Consider the following 15071-nt stretch of genomic DNA (forward strand, 5'->3'; position numbering starts at 1 on the left):
TAGTAGAGCCCTCGAGCATCCTTGCTCGGCCAATGCGCTCCTCTACTCTTCCTACCTAATCAACAACCACCACCAATAGGATGTAGGGTTTTACGCTTCCGAGCAGCCTAACCCAATATAAACCCCTTTGCATGCAATCTTGTCCACTGATGCCCTGTGCGCACCAAGACACCCATGCACAACCGTAAAAGGGGCCTCCCACGTCCCATAGATCGTCACAGGTTCGTTCCCCCGACAAAACCATTTACATTAGCTGCATGACGATAGAAGATATTACTCGTAGAAATAGAACTACCATTATTCTATGATTGAAATGAGTACCGTCTCGCATTAAACAAGAATCAAATATAATGTTCAAACCAACGCAAGGACCAAATTACAATTATTTAGGTTCATAACTAATCCCGATGGTAATCGAATAACGACCTTGCCGACAACGATCACATCCACCTTGGAATCATTTCCCACGCCCATCCTCACTTCGTCCTTAGCCAACTTCTATTTATTTAGTAGTTACTATTTCGAGTTACAAATATGAGCAACCGAATCGGTATCAAATACCCAGGCACTACTACGAGAGATATTAAGGTATACATCTATAACATGTATATCATATATACCTTTGTTGATGTTGCCAAGCTTCTATTGGCCAGATACTTGGGGCATTTCCTCTTCCAGTGGCCAGTTCCCTTGCAACAAAAGCACTCAGTCTAAAGCTTGGGTCCAGCCTTGGGTTTATTCACATGAGCGGCAACTGCTTTTCCATTCTTCTTAGCGTTACCCTTCTTTCCTTTCCTTTCTTGAAACTAGTGGTTTTATTCACCATCAACACTTGATGCTCCTTCTTGATTTCTACTTCCGCGACTTTTAGCATCGCGAATAGCTCGGAGATGGACTTGTTCATACCTTGCATGTTATAGTTCATGACAAAGCTCTTGTAGCTTGGTAGTAGTGAGTGAAGAACTCTGACAGTGACCAACTGAGGCAGAAAGTTGAGTCCAACAGTTGTACTACATAGACATTCTTAGTATGTGCACACTAACAGAACTGTTCTCCTCCATCTTGTAGGCAAAGAATTTATCGGAGGTCTTATACCTCTCGATCCGTGCATTTCCTTGAAAATACAAAATTCCACTCCTGGAACATCTCATATGCTCCATGGCATTCAAAACGCCTTTCAAGTCCCGATTCTAATCCATACAACATGGCACACTGAACTATCGAGTGGTCATCAGCACGTGCATGCAAGACGTTCACAACGTCAATAAATGACACTAGAGGGGGTGGCGCATCAAGGACATACACTACTGGAATACAGAAATTTGTCGTCTGGCATGGCGGACAGCAAAGGGGGGCACCACGGACGGCAAAGGCTTTGCCGTCGGTCAGTAGACGGCAAACTAGACGGTAAAAAAATCCGGTGGAGAGGTTCTTTGCCGTGTGCTTTTGTAAAGCGGACGGCAAACAATCTTTGCCGTGAGGGGGCAGACAGCAAATTAACTGAGACGACATATACTACAACGGCCCCGTTAAGTGTTAACGGCAGGCCTCCTCTCTTTGTCGTCTGCCATCCCCCCTTTGCCATGTGGGGGCAGACGGCAAAGAGGGGAGAGAGGGGGCTGATTCACCCCTTTGCCGTCTGCCTACCCCCCCCCCTCCCTTTGCCATGTGGGGGCAGACGGCAAAGAGGGGAGGGAGAGGGGGCAGATTCCCCCGTTTGTCGTCTGCCTACACCCCTTTGCCATGTGAGGGCACACGGCAAAGAGGGGAGAGAGAGGGGGCACATTCCCCCCTTTGTCGTCTGCCTACACCCCTTTGCCATGTGGGGGCAGACGGCAAAGGGGGGAACCAGCCCCTTTTTAATTTATTTTTTATTATATCCAGCATTTTTAACAATAATCAGGATATATATATATATTTGACATAAATAAATTTCTTTCCGTACTCATAACCATATTAAAATAACTCTCATCCATCGTGCATACATATTATGCAAGTTGCATCCGTACCAAGCGATATATTACACCAGTTTCATCCACATGCATACAAAGTTTCATATATATCCATATACTACAATAGTTTCAATACAAGCCATGGTACAAGAAATCATCTTCAAGCATTCCATCAATATAATCCAAGCTTCCCGTGAAGTGAAGGTAATCTGCAAAATTACAAATAAGAAAGTTAGAAGAATAATACTAGATGAAGAAGTGTATATATAGGTTATTTCGGAGAGAAATTAGCTAAGTATAGACCATTTAGGAGCTAACTAAGCTAATTATGTTATTTAGGTGGAACCCTAGCTAACTATAGGTCGTTTCGGAGCTAACTTGGGTAAAATAGGTCATTCCAGAGTAAACTATGCTTATTAAGCCATTTTGGATCTAGCTAGGCAAATTATAGGCCATTTAATACCTAAGTTAGGGGGAATAGGTCATCTTGCAGCTACGTAAGCCTTATTATGTCATTTAGGAGAGAACTTAGCTAACTTAGGTCATTTTTTATTAAATAGGTCATTTTGGAGCTAACTAAGCTAATTATGTCATTTCGTAGGATAATTAGCCAATTTAGCCTTTCTTGGATGAGTCTAAGCTATGTAGAAGAAGAGAAAGAGAAGCAGAAGTAAAAGAAGAAGAAGGAGGAGGAGGAGGAGGAGAAGGAGAAGGAGAAGGAAGAGGAGAAAAGAAGAAAAGAAGAAGGAGAAGGAGAAGGAGGAAGAAGGAGGAAGAAGAAGGAGAAGGAGGAGCTCCTTCTCCTTCTTCTCCTCCTTCTTCTCCTCCTTCTTCTCCTTCTTCTTATCCTCCTCCTTCTCCTTCTTCTTCTCTTCTTCTTCTTCTTCCTTCCTTTCATTTTTCCTCTTTCTTCTCCTCTTGTCCCCTTCTTTGGGCTAAATTGGCTAAGAATGCGTTTTTGGAGCTAATTATGTCATTTCGAGGATAATTAGCTAAGTATAGGTCATGTTTTATTAAATAGACCATTTAGGAGCTAACTAGGCTAATTATGTCTTCTAGGTGGAACCCTACCTAACTATAGGTCGTTTCAGAGCTAACTTGGGTAAAATAGGTCATTCCGGAACAAACTATGCTTATTAAGCCATTCTAGATCTAGCTAGGCTAATTATAGGCCATTTAATAGCTAAGTTAGGGGGAATAGGTCATCTTGCAGCTACGTAAGCCTTATTATGTCATTTAGGAGAGAACTTAGCTAACTGTAGGTCATTTTTTATTAAATAGGTCATTTTGGAGCTAACTAAGCTAATTATGTCATTTCGTAGGATAATTAGCCAATTTAGCCTTTCTTTGATGAGTCTAAGCTACGTAGAAGAAGAGAAAGAGAAGAACAAAAAAGAAGGAGGAGGAGGAGGAGGAGAAGGAGAAGGAAGAGGAGAAGAAGAAGAAAAGAAGAAAAGAAGAAGGAGAAGGAGAAGGAGGAAGAAGGAGGAAGAAGAAGGAGAAGGAGGAGCTCCTTCTCCTTCTTCTCCTCCTACTTCTCCTTCCTCTTATCCTGCTCCTTCTCCTTCTTCTTCTTATCTTCTTCTTCTTCTTCCTTCCTTTCATTTTTCCTCTTTCTTCTCCTCTTGTCCCCTTCTTCGGGCTAAATTGGCTAAGAATGCCTTTTTGGAGCTAATTATGTCATTTCGAGGATAATTAGCTAAGTATAGGTCATGTTTTATTAAATAGACCATTTAGGAGCTAACTAAGCTAATTATGTCATCTAGGTGGAACCCTAGATAACTATACGTCGTTCCGGAGCTAACTTGGGTAAAATAGGTCATTCCGGAGCAAACTATGCTTATTAAGCCATTTTGGATCTAGCTAGGCGAATTATAGGCCATTTAATACCTAAGTTAGGGGGAATAGGTCATTTTGCAGCTACGTAAGCCTTATTATGTCATTTAGGAGAGAACTTAGCTAATTGTAAGTCATTTTTTATTAAATAGGTCATTTTGGAGCTAACTAAGCTAATTATGTCATTTCGTAGGATAATTAGCCAATTTAGCCTTTCTTTGATGAGTCTAAGCTACGTAGAAGAAGAGAAAGAGAAGAACAAAAAAGAAGGAGGAGGAGGAGGAGGAGGAGAAGGAGAAGGAAGAGGAGAAGAAGAAGAAAAGAAGAAAAGAAGAAGGAGAAGGAGAAGGAGGAAGAAGGAGGAAGAAGAAGGAGAAGGAGGAGCTCCTTCTCCTTCTTCTCCTCCTTCTTCTCCTTCCTCTTATCCTGCTCCTTCTCCTTCTTCTTCTTCTCTTCTTCTTCTTCTTCCTTCCTTTCATTTTTCCTCTTTCTTCTCCTCTTGTCCCCTTCTTCGGGCTAAATTGGCTAAGAATGCCTTTTTGGAGCTAATTATGTCATTTCGAGGATAATTAGCTAAGTATAGGTCATGTTTTATTAAATAGACCATTTAGGAGCTAACTAAGCTAATTATGTCATCTAGGTGGAACCCTAGATAACTATACGTCGTTCCGGAGCTAACTTGGGTAAAATAGGTCATTCCGGAGCAAACTATGCTTATTAAGCCATTTTGGATCTAGCTAGGCGAATTATAGGCCATTTAATACCTAAGTTGGGGGGAATAGGTCATTTTGCAGCTACGTAAGCCTTATTATGTCATTTAGGAGAGAACTTAGCTAATTGTAAGTCATTTTTTATTAAATAGGTCATTTTGGAGCTAACTAAGCTAATTATGTCATTTCGTAGGATAATTAGCCAATTTAGCCTTTCTTGGATGAGTCTAAGCTATGTAGAAGAAGAGAAAGAGAAGAAGAAGTAAAAGAAGGAGGAGCAGGAGGAGGAGGAGGAGAAGGAGAAAGAAGAGGAGAAGAAGAAGAAAAGAAGAAAAGAAGAAGGAGAAGGAGAAGGAGGAAGAAGAAGGAGAAGGAGGAGCTCCTTCTCCTTCTTCTCCTCCTTCTTCTCCTTCTTCTTATCCTCCTCCTTCTCCTTCTTCTTCTTATCTTCTTCTTCTTCTTCCTTCATTTCATTTTTCCTCTTTCTTCTCCTCTTGTCCCCTTCTCGGGGCTAAATTGGCTTAGAATGCCTTTTTGGAGCTAATTATGTCATTTCGAGGATAATTAGCTAAGTATAGGTCATGTTTTATTAAATAGACCATTTAGGAGCTAACTAAGCTAATTATGTCATCTAGGTGGAACCCTAGCTAACTATAGGTCGTTTCGGAGCTAACTTGGGTAAAATAGGTCATTCCGTAGAAAACTATGCTTATTAAGCCATTTTGGATCTAGCTAGGCTAATTATAGTCCATTTAATACCTAAGTTAGGGGGAATATGTCATCTTGCAGCTACGTAAGCCTTATTATGTCATTTAGGAGAGAACGTAGCTAACTGTAGGTCATTTTTTATTAAATAGGTCATTTTGGAGCTAACTCAGCTAATTATGTTATTTCATAGGATAATTAGCCAATTTAGCCTTTCTTGGATGAGTCTAAGCTACGTAGAAGAAGAGAAAGCCAAGAAGAAGTAAAAGAAGGAGGAGGAGGAGGAGGAGGAGAAGGAGAAGGAAGAGGAGAAGAAGAAGAAAAGAAGAAAAGAAGAAGGAGAAGGAGAAGGAGGAAGAAAGAGGAAGAAGAAGGAGAAGGAGGAGCTCCTTCTCCTTCTTCTCCTTCTTCTCCTCCTCCTTCTCCTTCTTCTTCTCCTCCCCCTTCTCCTTCTTCTTCTTCTCTTCTTCTTCTTCCTTCCTTTCATTTTTCCTCTTTCTTCTCCTCTTGTCCCCTTCTTCGGGCTAAATTGGCTTAGAATGTCTTTTGGAGCTAATTATGTCATTTCGAGGATAATTAGCTAAGTATAGGTCATGTTTTATTAAATAGATCATTTAGGAGCTAACTAAGCTAATTATGTCATCTAGGTGGAACCCTAGCTAACTATATGTCATTTCGAAGCTAACTTTGGGTAAAATAGGTCATTCTGGAGCAAACTATGCTTATTAAGCCATTTTGGATCTAGCTAGGCTAATTATAAGCCATTTAATACTTAAGTTAGGGGGAGTAGGTCATCTTGCGGCTACGTAAGCCTTATTATGTCATTTAGGAGAGCACTTAGCTAACTATAGGTCATTTTTTATTAAATAGGTCATTTTGGAGCTAACTTGGGTAAAATAGGTCATTTCGGAGCAAACTATGCTTATTAAGCCATTTTGGATCTAGCTTATCTAATTATGTAATTTCATAGGATAATTAGCCAATTTAGTCTTTCTTGGAGGTAACTATGCTAATTATGTCATTTAGATGGAAGTCTAGCTATTTTTTATTAAAACACTAGAAATAACATACCATTATCATCATCACAGCGGTGAAGCATGGTGGCTCTGGCTTGTTTCACCTGGAGAAGACTGCCCTGGAGAAGGCTCGACTGTAGAAGGGTCGTGCGATGCATTTCGGGAGATATTCTGCACCAAACATCGTTTGCAATGTGTAGTTAGCATGAGGACACTCTTAAGATCACTGCACTGAAACGAAAGTCACCGTCCCCGCCACGTTAATGACTGGCATCGGCGGAGGGACTTGGTCGTTCTTCTCGCACATAGACTGTACATTTGGTTTCGACAAGTCAAACTTTTTATTTATTAATGAAACGGACATTCAAATGCAAGATTTGAAATAACATGAAGAAGAAACTTACCACGAAGAGCTCATATATGGCCCTTTCCGTTGTCGCAAGTTTTGCAACAGTCTATCACATAGAGCCTCCAGGTCGATTCTAGCCTTAGGATTATCTTTTGACTTCCCCTCTATGCCGAACAATGTACCAAAAATGGCCTCCGCAATATTCTTTTCAGTGTGCATCACGTCAATGTTGTGTGGGCAAAGGAGATCTTTGAAGTAAGGCAGATCCCATAAGCATGACTTGTGAGTCCATGAGGGTTCCGTATTATACCCTTTGAAGTATCCTGGACGCAAAGGATCAGGCTCGAGAGCGTTTAACTGATCAAGGGTCTGTTGGCCTGTCAACGCAGCTGGTGCAGTGTTTTTGACAACTCTACCTTTGATGAAATTCTTCTTGTCTTTTCTGAACTTATGGTCAGGATCCAGGAATTGTCTATGCATGTCGAAGCAAGAATACTTGCGACCAGCCTGCAGCCAACGGAACTGAAGAGCTGCCTTGCATGTGGTGCACGGGAACCTTCCATGCACACACCAGCCAGAGAATAGCGCAAACGCCGGATAATCATGCGTCGAGTACATGTACCACACATGCATTTTGAAATTTATTTTGGTTGCCGCGTCGTAGGTCTTGATCCCATTATCCCAGGCTTATTGCAACTCATCCTTAAGCGGCTGCACGTACACATTCATATTCTTCCCCGGATAGTTGGGCCCTGGAATTATCAACGTCGGGAAAATGTTCTTTCTTTTCATAATCTTCCGGGTGGCAAATTTAGTGGAATGACAAATACAGGCCAACAACTGTATTGTGCTGCCGTCATACCATACACATTGAACCCATCTGTGCTGATGGCAACTCTAGGTTGCCTTGGATCTTCCGATTTATCCTTATGTATTGCATCGAAGTGCCTCCACACAAAACCATCTGAAGTGTGTACCAGCATCTTGTTCCCATCCGCATCTAGTTCGGTTCTTTTGCCCAATTTGTGCCATGTCATCAGTCTGGTCGTCTCTTCGACCATGAAAAGACGTTGAAGTCTTGGTACAATTGGCAGATAACAAAGAACACTAATGGGGATTTTGGTCTGATTCTTCTCACCCATGCCGTTGTCTACCACAATATACCTAGAAGAATTGCAAATGGGGCAATAGTTCAAGGCCGCATACTCAAGCCTAAATAAGGCACATCCATTCTCACAGGCATGTATCTTCTCATAGGTCATCTTAAGTACACGGAGGATTTTCTCTGACTGGTACAGGTTTGCAGGTATTACATGGCCTTTGGGTAGAAAGCGTCCAAATATCGTCATCATCGTGTCGTAGCATTCTCTGCCTAGGTTGAATTGAGCCTTCAGAGCCATTACTTGCGCAATGGCATCCAGCTGACAAAGCTCAGCCTGCTCGTGGAGAGGACGTTTTGAAGACTCCAACATTTCATAGAAGGCCTTTGCAGATTCCTCCATCTCATCGTCTGAATCCCGAGCATCATCAAAGTCTTGCACCATGTCTTCAATCCCGGTACCATGCTCATCGGTGCGACGACGAATCACCTCAGCTCTGGCACGTTGGTCAGACTCACCATGAAAACTCCACACCGTATAACTAGGCGTAAAGCCCCACTTCTGCAGGTGTTTACCCATTTCAAACTCTGTCTGCTTTTTCCAGTTGTCGCAGTTGGGACAGGGGCACCATGTTTTTTGCTGGACATTTGCAAATGCGGCTCTCACAAACCCCCTGGTTTTTGTTAACCATTCATGGGTCATGTCTTTCTCACTAGGGTGACCAGTGTACATCCAAGCACGATCACTCATGTTGCCTAGCTACCTATGGGGGCACAAGAAATAAATATATAATTCATCATCTATATTCATACGCTAATCAAATTTGTCAGTTTTATTACGTCCATGCAACCTACACGCTAATAGGTAAAGATAGGTCCTAATCCCACCCGAGTATGTGTAGACTGGGTTCCTTTTCCCATGCTCTACTCCAGATGCGACGTAGAATTTTGGCAGCACCTCCCCGCTGTTCTCATGATACACGTCTCGACAATAAACAGAGAGGATGTGTACCCGGAGAACAACAGGGGAGGCACTGACGAAATTCTGCATCGGATCCGGAGCACAGCATACGGGAAAACAAACCCAATCTACACATACTCGGCCTGTCCATGGATAATGTTGGACAATTCGAAAGGATGGCGGTTATAAATATGCAAAGAAATGCATATTTATAGATGTCGCCCTTTCGAACGGGAGACGCATACTGGTCACGCATACTCATGATTGAAGAAACCTATAGCTATCAAGTTTCATCGGCACGAAGACCGGGATAGAGCAAATTAAGGGGGTAGGAGGAGAAGTCATTTGTGCTCACCAACAAACGCAAGGACGGAGCTCGTCCAATGCACGTGGAGGTCGTCGAACAACTGCACATTGACATTCACACGATCAACACAAATATGATGTTTTTATAATTAACATAATCGGAAAATATGTGACCTAACTCATAATTTACAAAACTATGACCCCGTCGGTTTGTGGAAGGCCGAAAAGCACCTTCTCGTTAAACCGGAGGCAGAAGAGTTGTCGGGGGTCGGGGGTTAGTGGCGTCGGGACTCAGTGCCGTCGAGGGTCGGTGGTGTCGGGTGTCGGTGGCGTCAGGGTTCGGGGATTAGTGGCGTCGGTGGTCGGGGGTCAGTGTCGTCGGGGGTCCCGGGTCAGTGGCGTCAGGGGTCAGTGGTCGGGGGACTTTTCGGTCAACATGAGGCCCAAGAGGTGTCGGAGGTCGGGGGTTGAGGGTCAGTGGCGTCGGGGGCGGCGTATTCTCCCAGGGTGTCGTCAGGATGTCGTGTCGGGGTTTCGGGCATCGTGTCGGGGTGTCGAGGTGTCAGGGTGTCATTTTCTTCTTCTTCATCTTCTTTTTTTCCTCCTCTTCCTTTTCTTCTTCTTCTTCTTCCTTCCTTTCTTTTCTTCTTCTTCTTCTTCTTCTTCTTCTTCTTCTTCTTCCTTCTTTTCCATTTCCCTCTCCTTCTTCTTCTTCCTTCTTTTCCTTTTTCATCTTCTTTATTCTTCTCCTCTCTCCTGTTTTTCTTCTTCTTCTTTTTATCCTCCTCGTCCTCCTCCTCCTCCTCTTCTTCTTATTCTTCTTCCCTTATTTACTTATTCTTCTTTTATTCTTCATCTTTTTTCTCCTTATTTCAATTATAACTATGTAGAATCTAAACCTATCACTAAACCTATCGCTAAACCTATATAGCACTAAACAGCAAAAAAAATTAACAAAAACAAAAATCTACCAATCATTAACTAAAAACGAATCTACCACTAATTAACAAAATAGAATCTACCTCTAAATTAACAAATCAAATAACTAACTAAACCTACTATTTAACTAAACCTACTATTCAAATCAACTATCTAAATCTAATTAAAACAACTAACTAAATCAACTACCACTAAATCAAATAACTAAATCAACTAACTAAATCTAATTAAATAAAAAAACTCAGCTAGCCGGGGAGGAGGGGCGGGGAGGAGGGGCGGGAGGGGAGGCGGCCGGCTGCCGGGAGGGGAGGCGGCCGGCGGGCGGGAGGGGAGGCGGCCGGCGGGCGGGGAGGAGGGTGTGGGGAGGAGGGAGCGGGGAGGAGGGCGCGGGAAGGAGGGGGCGGGAGGGGAGGCGGCCGGCCGGCGGGGAGGAGGGGTGCCGCGGGCTGGCGCGGGGAGGAGGGCGCGGGGAGGAGGCCGCGGGGAGGAGGGGACGGGGGAGGAGGCGGCCGGCGGGAGGGGAGGAGGGGCGGGGGAGGAGGCGGCCGGCGGGAGGGGAGGAGGGGCGGGGGAGGAGGCGGCCGGCGGGAGGGGGAGGGGCGGGGGAGGAGGCGGCCGGCGGGCGGGGGACGAGCGGCTGAGAGAGTAACTGGTGGAGCGGAGGAGACTGTGGGAGCGGATGAGAGTGAGAGGGAGAGGGAGATGGCCGTTAGGGGGGGCTCGCTTTGCCGTCCGCCCCCAACGGCAAAGAGAAGGAGGGCAGACGGCAAAGGGAGCGGCTGTTATGGGGTGGGAGGGGGTGTACGGTGGCACCCCCTTGCCGTCCGCCACCCCTTTGCCGTCCGCCTATGGTTCCTTTGCCGTCCGCTGGCCGACGGCAAAGAATTTTTTTGCCTTAGGTGTTGACTTTGTCGTCTGCTTTGCGCCAGCTGATGGCAAAGAAGCTCTTTTCCATGTGTCAGCAGACAGAAAAGGAAAGGAAAACGGCAAATTTGTGAATTCCAGTAGTGATAAGCCTTTTGCGAAGCCGTGAGGATAATCCTCAGATTACGGACCCAGTCTGCAAACTATCTTCCATCATCTTTTCGCTTAGCTTTTTCTAGGAACGCATTAAAATTCCGAGGAGCTACTGAGTGAGCTATTGATCTGTAACATAATTTGCAAAGACAACTTAGACTATTCTTCATGATAAATGAGTTCAATTAATCATATACTTAAGAAATCCCACTCAAATCAACATCCCTCAAGTTTTTCAATTTAACATGATCCAAATCCACCAACCCAAGTCCGATAATCACCTGAGATGTGGTGGTTTCAATGGTGAACATCTCCATGTTGATCATATCTACTATATAACTCATGTTCGACCTTTGTTTCTCTTGTGTTCCTTGGCCATGTTTGTACATGCTAGGCTCGTCCGTTTAACCCAAGTGTTCTGCATGTGCAAAACTTGATTACACCCATTGTATGCGAACGTAGAGTCTATCACACCCGATCATCACATGGTGCCTCAAAACGACGAACCTTCGCAAGGTGCACACTTGGGGAGAACACAACTTTATCTTGAAATTTTAGTGTGGGATCATCTTATAATGCTACCATCGTCCTAAGGAAAATAAGATGCATAAAAGGATTAACATCACATGCAAATCATATAAGTGACATGATATGGCCATCATCATCTTGTGCTTTTGATCTCCATCTCCAAAGCACCAACATGATATCCATCGTCACTCGCATGACACCATCATATCCATCATGATGATATCCGTCATTGTGTTGTCATTGGGTTGCTGCGGCAACTATGCTTCTACAACTATTGCTAACTCGTAGCGATAAAGTTAAGAAGAAGGCACAAAATAATTGAACAGAACCCTATGGCTCGTGCTGGTTGTCGTACTCATTGACATGTAAGTCGTGATAATCTATACAAAACATGATCATCTCATACATCACATATATCTCATCATGTCTTTGGCCATATCATATCACAACATACCGTGCAAAAATAAAATACACGTCCTCTACTCTCTTGTTGCATGTTGTACGTGGCTGCTATGGGTGACTAGCAAGAACCAATACCTACGCATAGCTAGAATGGTTATATTCAAGTTGCTATTTAACCTTCTACAAGGACAGCCTCTGTCGAATCTGATTCTATGCAACCAGTCTTTCGTACATGGACGAGTAAGGTTGGTCCTGGTTGCATCATCCCACAATACCGCCAAATCAAAAATGACACTAAGGAAGTATGCAATTTGAACATCAATGCCCACAAACACTTTGTGTTCTACTGGCAGCGTGGCGGTTGTTTCCGGTGCGGCTGACCTCCCTCTCCTCTAGTATATATAGGAGGGAGGGTGGAGGACACTGGTGTTAGAGCATATATCTCCATATGTGGTTTTGGTAATTGATGACAACTCCCTATGGACTAATGGTTGCCTTAAGTTATATTTATAGGACTTGTCCATAGGCACTTCTTGAAGTCCATCTGTTGGGTTCAAGGAGTTTATATGTTGACCAAGATGTTATTCAAGGTATTATCCAAAGAATGGTCATAGAAACACTAGGTTGATCAAGATCTCAGACTAAGAGAAAATCAAGATGATCAACACACAAAGCGTATAAGATGTACCGAGAGGGATCAAGTGATCCCATGGTATGGTAAGCGTTGTCCATTACATGTTTGTGTACTAACCCTTGTCTTTGTGAGACTCCTATGTGGGGGTTAGGTGTGTTTCCATTGGGCTTGCGTCAAAAGGAAGATCTCATACAACCCATGAAGGATGACGTCAAGTGGTGATCGTCATCAAGATTGTGGTGTGCAAGTTCAAGTGGATCAGCATGAATATATCATTGAAACTATTGTCAATGATCATGTGCTGACAAGGACAACCTCATGTGCTAACAAGGACAAGATCAAGATAAGTATTCCTGAGCACTACATGCTTGATTCTTGTGGATGTACACATGGTGCACAGGACAAGATCAAGATAAACATTCTTGAGAACTTCATGCTTGATTCTTGTGGATGTTCACATGGTGGACAAATGAAGATGTATACATAAACTAGGATTTCCGCATTGTGTATGGGAAAGCTACTTGAAAACTTCATCATGTCTTGCTTTCAACTTGAGCCAAGAAGGAACAACAACATCAAGCTCAGGTGAAAGGGCTAACTCAAAGGTATCAGTTCCTTTGACATTAGTTGTGCGGAGTGATGATCAGCGAATAAAAGTATACACTCAAGTATGGATCATGAGTACTCTTTTATGATTCTTGAGTCCTTAGGGATCCCGCACTATTAAGAGGATATCACAGGTTTTGCGATGAACGTGCTCAAACTACATCTTCACTTTCTGTTCAGACCACATCTCCACTGCTCTGCTGTTATCTGAAAACAGAAGCAGTGCCTCGGACATCCGGCCTCCTCCGGACGTCCGAGGGCCGGACGCCCGACAGCTTCGGAAATCCGGAATCCTATACTAGAGAATTCAGAGCCATATAACTCGGACTTCCGGCTACCTCCGGACGTCCGAGGCCCGGATGTCCGGCCAAGTCCCGGAAATCCAGAAGCCTGCACCAGTAGAAGTTGAGTTCTATATCTCGGAAATCCGGCTCCCTCCGGACGTCCGAGCGCCGGACGTCCGACACCCGTCGGAAATCCGGAATCTACCACCTGTAGAAATTGTGATGTATAACACAGACTTCCGGGCCACTCCGGACGTCCGTATGCTGATGAATTCAAATATGTTCAGGCACATCTACAGGCCTCGGACGATCGACCCCTGTCGGACGTCCGGCCACTAATGAATTCAGAAGAGTTCCAGTCATGCCTATAGGTCTCGGACGTCCGACCTCTGTCGGACGTTCGGTCCCTCGCGGACGCCCGGACTTCCGACAACTGTTGGACGTCCGGACCGTGTGTGACTTAAAGTACCCCCAACGGCTCTTTTTATCTCCACACTATAAATACCCCCCTCCCACTTCGTGAGAGGGCGGCCCAACACAGCCCTATCCTCATAAGAACACACTTCCACCTCACACACATCTGCTCACTCCAAATCTTTAGATTCCAAGAGCACTTGTGAGCCCCTTTGAGAGTTGTTCCAATCAAAAGATAGATCTTCTCCCTCTCCTTCTCTCAATCCAAGCTATTTGTGATTTGAGCAAGTTTTGAGCATTCCCCGTGATCTTATTACTCTTGGAGGTTGGAGACTCCTAGGCGGTAGGAGTTCTTCGGAGAGGAATCAATTCGTGTGATTTCCCCCGGAAAAGTTTGTGAGGGTTTGGAAGCCACCACAAAGGCTTACCACTAGTGGTTGAGAAACGCCTTCGTGGTGTTATCTCAAGGGGAGAATAGGGTGAGCCTTCGTGGTGTTGGTGTGCCTTCGTGGTAACATCCACCTCTCTAACGGTGACTAGCTTCCCTCCAAGGAAGTGAACATCGGGATACATCTTTGTCTTAGTGACCTTGGTTATCCTTAACCCTAACTCCTTACTTGTGGTTTACTTGTGTTATTTGAGCATACATACATTGCATATTGCTTGTGCTCATTATATTGTGTTGGTCATTTCTTGTACAAGATTAATCATTCAAGCATACCCTCTATATCCACACGTACATACTTGCAGCCCTTGATATATCGTGTGATATAGTGTGATCTAGTATCTTGTGTTATTTACCTACTTGTCGTGTGATATAGCTCAAGTAAGTTTGTGTAACTTACTTGTGCTTGTTAGTAACTGCATTGTGTCCATCTTGGTAGATCGTGTCGTTGATACACGTTGCAGTGCCTAGTGCATTTAGGATTTGTGCTTGACAAGTACCCTCTTAGTTTATTTCCGCATTAGGTTCAAGCCAAATCCGAAGAAGTTTTTAAATAGCCTATTCACCCCCCCCTCTAGGCGTCATCGAGGTTTTTTCAATTGGTATCAGAGCTAGGTCTCTCTTTAATTAGGTTTCACGACCTAGAGAGTATCGATGTCGACTACTGGATTAGTGCACAATGGCATCTTTGACTTTGATGGCACAAATTATACCTTATGGAGAATTCGTATGCTTCATCACTTTCGGGCCATGGGCCCAAATACTTTACGAATTGTTCTTGAAGGGATTGACGACAAAAAGGATGATGCATCTTCATCTACTAATGAAATGTATCTTGATTGTGAGGCTTTTCTTGCCATTCATGGAA

The sequence above is a fragment of the Hordeum vulgare genome, chromosome 5H (genome assembly GCF_904849725.1).
Source record: "Hordeum vulgare subsp. vulgare chromosome 5H, MorexV3_pseudomolecules_assembly, whole genome shotgun sequence".
Lineage (NCBI taxonomy): Eukaryota > Viridiplantae > Streptophyta > Magnoliopsida > Poales > Poaceae > Hordeum > Hordeum vulgare.